Raw genomic sequence first — 6,000 nt, 5'->3', positions numbered from 1 at the left:
TAATTTTGCATGCCCAATTTTTCCGTTTTTGATTTGTTAAAAAAGTTTGAAATATCCAATAAATGTCGTTCCTATTCATGATTGTGTCCCACTTGTTGTTGATTCTTCACAAAAAAATACAGTTTTATATCTTTATGTTTGAAGCCTGAAATGTGGCAAAAGGTCGCAAAGTTCAAGGGGGCCGAATACTTTCGCAAGGCACTGTACAAAGAGACTAGCTAAGTCATTCCCAATGCAGTTATTGATGAATTTTCAATGTCCTTAGCACACTGAACTGTCACTTAGGAATTTGGAACATAATGGGGGCGTGCTCGGTCCTACTTTTCCTGTAGTCCACAATAATCTCCTAAGTCTTGGTTACGTTGAGGGATAGGTTGTTATTCTGGCACCACCCGGCTAGGTCTCTGACTTCCTCCCTATAGGCTGTCTCATCGTTGTCGGTGATCAGGCCTACCACTGTTGTGTCGTCTGCAAACTTAATGATGGTGCTTGGCCATGCAGTCGTTGGTGAACAGAGAGTACAGGAGGGGACTGAGCACGCACCCCTGGAGGGCTCCAGATGTGTTGCTACCTACCCTCACCATCTGGGGGCGGCCCATCAGGAAGTCCAGGATCCAGTTGCAGATGGAGGTGTTTATATGTAAGATGGCTAAATAAAGAGCAAAATTGGTTACTGGTTATGTTATTATGTGTGCCCTGGTCCTATAAGAGCTCTTTGTCACTTCCCATGAGCCAGGTTGTGACAAAAACTCATACTCATTCTTATGTTTAATAAATGTATCGTATAGTGTTTGTGTGGCAGGCTTACAATGATGGTAAAAAACAATATTTGAGAGTGTGCTTACCCTGGTGCTAGAGGGGGTACGCAGCTGGAGGTTGAATGTCTGAAAGGGTACGGGACTATAAAAAGTTTGGGAACCACTGTTTGTAAAGATCTGGGCCATTCAGGCCGGGTCTGATTGCCCTCTGGTTCATTGAACTTTTTAGGCCCGAAAAGTTTGACCTGAGAAGAATACAATTTTACAGGGCAGAAGACCTATTTTGAGATGAGCACACCAAATTTAGCATTGAGGTTGATTTAGGTACCCTGAAAAGATTTAGATTTGGAGCCCCACAGATTTAAAATATAATAAAATATGATTCATCATATAACGTAGACGCTGGGAGTCGAGAAGCAGGTGCAGGTGGTTCGTTTAATATAACAAATAACATGGAACGACACTGTCATGGAAATTCTTACACGGTGACACTCAAAGACAATCTTAAATAAATCATTGTTCATTGTCAGCGCGCTCAAGAGGTTCCTGTAACGGTTCTCTAGTGGAGAAGGAGAGGCGGACCAAAATGCAGCGTGGTTTCTTTGATTCATGTTTAATAACAAAAGATAAACACGAACACTACAAAACAATAAACGTGGAAAACCAAAAACAGCCCTATCTGGTGCAAAACACAGAGACAGGAACAATCACCCACCTACACACAGTGAAACCCAGGCTACCTAAGTATGATTCTCAATCAGAGACAACTAATGACACCTGCCTCTGATTGCGAACCATACAAATCCCCAAATCATAGAAAAACAAACATAGACTGCCCATCCCAACTCACGCCCTGACCATACTAAATAATGACAAAACAAAGGAAATAAAGGTCAGAACGTGACAGCTGTTTCTCTGTTTATGGGAAATTCCTCAACTCTGAACTATCTCTGTGTTTTGTTTGCATCGTGAGGAAAAGAGAAGCCACAACGAGTTCCGGGGTCGCTCCTCCCTCAAAACCCTGACCGTCCCCGATAAAAAAAAAAAGTTTTAATTTCATCGGCTAATGCACAAATTAATTTCAGAACACTAAAAGACAAAACGGACTCTGCAAGACTCCAGCACAACGACGTAAACTACAATGGATTATTCAACTTTTGGCTTTGTCAATTTGCTACACTGCAGATTCGCTCCTAATAGATGGTGTAAAATGCATGACTGAATAACATAGCTAACAGAATTGAGGTTGTTAACAACCAGTAGTATCACTGGTTATACTTTTCCTAGTAGGCCATAAGAGAAACATCCTGTACAGAGGAGTAAATCCTACCAGTAATTGACAATTTTGATCTTTCACTCTTGATCTCTTTCTCGGATATCGCTTTGCAGTAACCATATATCTATATATTTGATCAATTTCCATTTTTTTAAATCCATTTGTCTTGGTAGCTATCACACAGCAATCTAAATATACATTTTAGTTACAAAATAAGTTATTACCATTGGCATATGATTTATATGACACTGGTTTCACAAGCATTTACCAGATGCAGACATATTACACTTGGATTGACAAGCAGCTCAACCAGGTCAACCATTCACTTTAGCACAATTTATAGTTTATACTGTATATTTTTATTGTGTATGTATTTCCAACATCACTATTTTTATGACTTTTTATGACTTATTTGTGAACATTTTTGATGAAGTGTACTGTACTTTTGAGGAGAGCTTGCGAGTAAGATTTTCACTGTACCATTTACATCCTGTGCACGTGCAAATAAACTCTGATTAGAAGGTGCTTGTGTATGTTAGATTTGAGTCTCATAATTATTTAATGTTTGAAATTGCTTTCTATCTATGATCCTGGCCAGATATCCGCCAAGCCAAAATAGTCAAAGGAAGAAGCATCAATCTAGTTCTGTCTCACAGGGGTCGCCAGGCTTTGAAGCACGTGGGAATGGAAGACATGGTATGTTGTCCTGGTTTGTCCGTCGTTGGCTACCACTGTGGGAAATCAAATGTTTTGCCTATGGAACCCTGACCTGTTCACCGGATGTGCTACCCTGTCCTGGACCTGCTGTTTTCGTCTCTCAAAGTGATCCAAATCATAACGCTGCTGGTTTGCTTAATGACCAAACACCCTCTTTCATATAAAGGTTATTCTTGTTATACGATACAGGCGCATCACACACCCACTCTGGGGGGATAACGTTTTCTGTAACGTTACGTAGCTGTAGGGGTGGAGTAGAGCGCAGTTCCCTGTCTCTCTCCACTCAGAAATGACATCCAGGTTTGACTCAGGGGCTGTTTGCTTTCATCTTTAAATAAATCGCCACATAGTAACCATGCCCCCCCCCCCCTCTCACCCACCAAATCTCTCCAAAGCAGACAGAGGACACACTGTACTGGCAGCTTTTACCCTCGTTAATAAGTCTCTCTCTCTCTCTCTGCTCTCTCTCTCTCTCTCTCTCTCTCTCCACTGTACCTGCTGTCTTGACCTCTGAATGCTCAGCTATGAAAAGCCAACTGACATTTACTCCTGAGGTGATGACCTGTTGCACCCTATACAACCACTGTGATTATTATTTGACCCTGCTGGTCATCTATGAACATTTGAACATCTTGAAGCATGATCTGGCTTTAATGACCAGTTACTCTAATAATCTCCATCCGGCCAGAAGAGGACTCAGCCTGGTACCTTCCTCCAGGTTTCTTCCTAGGGTCCTGCCTTTTCCTAGCCACCGTGGGCCCTCCGAGGGCCCTCACCTCCTCCATGTAGGCCGTCTCGTCGTTGTTGGTAATCAAGCCTACCACTGTGGTGTTGTCCGAAAACTTGATGATTGAGTTGGAGACGTGCATGGCCACGCAGTCGTGGGTGATCAGGGAGTACAGGAGAGGGCTCAGAACGCACCCTTGTGGGGCCCCAGTGTTGAGGATCAGCGGGGTGGAGATGTTGTTACCTACCCTCACCACCTGGGGGGCGGCCCGTCAGGAAGTCCAGTACCCAGTTGCACAGGGCGGGGTCGAAACGCAGGGTCTCGAGCTTGATGACGAGTTTGGAGGGTACTAGGTGTTAAATGCTGAGCAATAGTCAATGAACAGCATTCTCACACAGGTATTCCACTTGTCCAGATGGGTTAGGGCAGTGTGCAGTGTGGTTGCGATTGCGTCGTCGTGGACCTATTTGGGCAGTAAGCAAATTGGAGTGGGTCTAGGGTGTCAGGTAGGGTGGAGGTGATATGGTCCTTGACTAGTCTCTCAAAGCACTTCATGATGATGGAAGTGAGTGCTACGGGGCGGTAGTCGTTTAGCTCAGTTACCTTAGCTTTCTTGGGAACAGGAACAATGGTGGCCCTCTTGAAGCATGTGGGAACAGCAGACTAGGATAAGGATTGATTGAATATGTCCGTAAACACACCAGCCAGCTGGTCTGCGCATGCTCTGAGGATGCGGCTGGGGATGCCGTCTGGGCCTGCAGCCTTGCGAGGGTTAACACGTTTAAATGTTTTACTCACATCGGCTGAGGTGAAGGAGAGTCCGCAGGTTTTGGTAGCGGGCCGTGTCAGTGGCACTGTATTGTCCTCAAAGCGAGCAAAGAAGTTATTTAGTCTGCCTGGGAGCAAGACATCCTGGTCCGCGGCGGAGCTGGTTTTCATTTTGTAATCCATGATTGACTGTAGACCCTGCCACATACCTCTTGTGTCTGAGCCATTGAATTGCGACTCTACTTTGTCTCTATACTGACGCTTAGCTTGTTTGATTGCCTTGCGGAGGGAATAGCTACACTGTTTGTATTCGTCATGTTTCCGGTCACCTTGCCCTGGTTAAAAACAGTGGTTCGCGCTTTCAGTTTCACGCGAATGCTGCCATCAATCCACTGTTTCTGGTTTGGGAATGTTTTAATCGTTGCTGTGGGTATAACATCATCAATGCACTTTCTAATGAACTCGCTCACCGAATCAGCGTATTTGTCAATGTTGTTGTTGGAACATATCCCAATCCACGTGATCGAAGCAGTCTTGAAGCGTGGAATCAGATTGGTCGGACCAGCTTTGAATATACCTGAGCGCGGAAGCTTCTTGTTTTAGTCTCTGTCTGTAGGCTGGAAGCAAAAAAATGGAGTCGTGGTCAGCTTTTCCGAAAGGAGGGCGGGGGAGGGCCTTATATGCATCGCGGAAGTTAGAATAACATTGATCCAGGGTTTTACCAGCCCTGGTTGCGCAATCGATGTGCTGATAGAATTTTCAGATTAGCCTTGTTAAAATCCCCAGCTACAATGAATGCAGCCTCAGGATATGTGGTTTCCAGTTTACATAGAGTCAAATAAAGTTTGTTCAGGGCCATCGATGTGTCTTCTTGGGGGGGAATATAGGTAGCCTAGTGGTTAGAGCGTTGGACAGGTAACCGGAAGGTTGCAAGTTCAAATCCCCGAGCTGACAAGGTAGAAATCTGTCGTTCTGCCCCTGAACAGGCAGTTAACCCACTGTTCCTAGGCCGTCATTGAAAATAAGAATTTGTTCTTAACTGACTTGCCTAGTAAAATAAAGGTAAAATAAATAAATATACAGCTGTGATTATAATCAAAGAGAATTCCCTTGGTAGATAATGTGGTCGACATTTGATTGTGAGGAATTCTAAGTCAGGTGAACAGAAGGACTTGATTTCCTGTATGTTGTTATGATCACACCACGTCTCGTTAATCATAAGGCATACCCCCCCGCCCCTCTTCTATTTGTCACATACACATGGTCAGCATATGTTAATGCGAGTGTAGCGAAAAGTTTGTGCTTCTAGTTCAGACAGTGCAGTAATATCTAACAAGTAGTCTAGCAATTTCCCTTACCTAATAGACACAAATCTAAAGGGGTGAATGAGAATATGTACATATAAATATATGGATGAGCGATGGCCGAGCGGCAATAGATGGTATAAAATACAGTAAATACATATGATATGGGTAATGTAAGATATGTATACATTATTAAAGTGGCATTATTTAAAGTGGTATTGTTTAAAGAGACTAGTGATCTATTTATTAAAGTGGTCAGTGATTGGGTCTCAATTTAGGCAGCAGCCTCTCTGAGTTAATGATTGCTGTTTAGCAGTCTTATGGCCTTGAGATAGAAGCTGTTTAGCAGTCTCTCGGTCCCAGCTTTGATGAACCTTGCCTTCTGGATGGTAGTGGTGTGAACAGGCAGGTTGTCCAACATTCAGGCCCCTGAGGACTGGAGTTGCCCAT

This window comes from Oncorhynchus clarkii, chromosome 1, assembly GCF_045791955.1.
Source record: "Oncorhynchus clarkii lewisi isolate Uvic-CL-2024 chromosome 1, UVic_Ocla_1.0, whole genome shotgun sequence".
Classification (NCBI taxonomy): domain Eukaryota; kingdom Metazoa; phylum Chordata; class Actinopteri; order Salmoniformes; family Salmonidae; genus Oncorhynchus; species Oncorhynchus clarkii.
Note: the sequence above shows the minus strand (reverse complement) of the source record.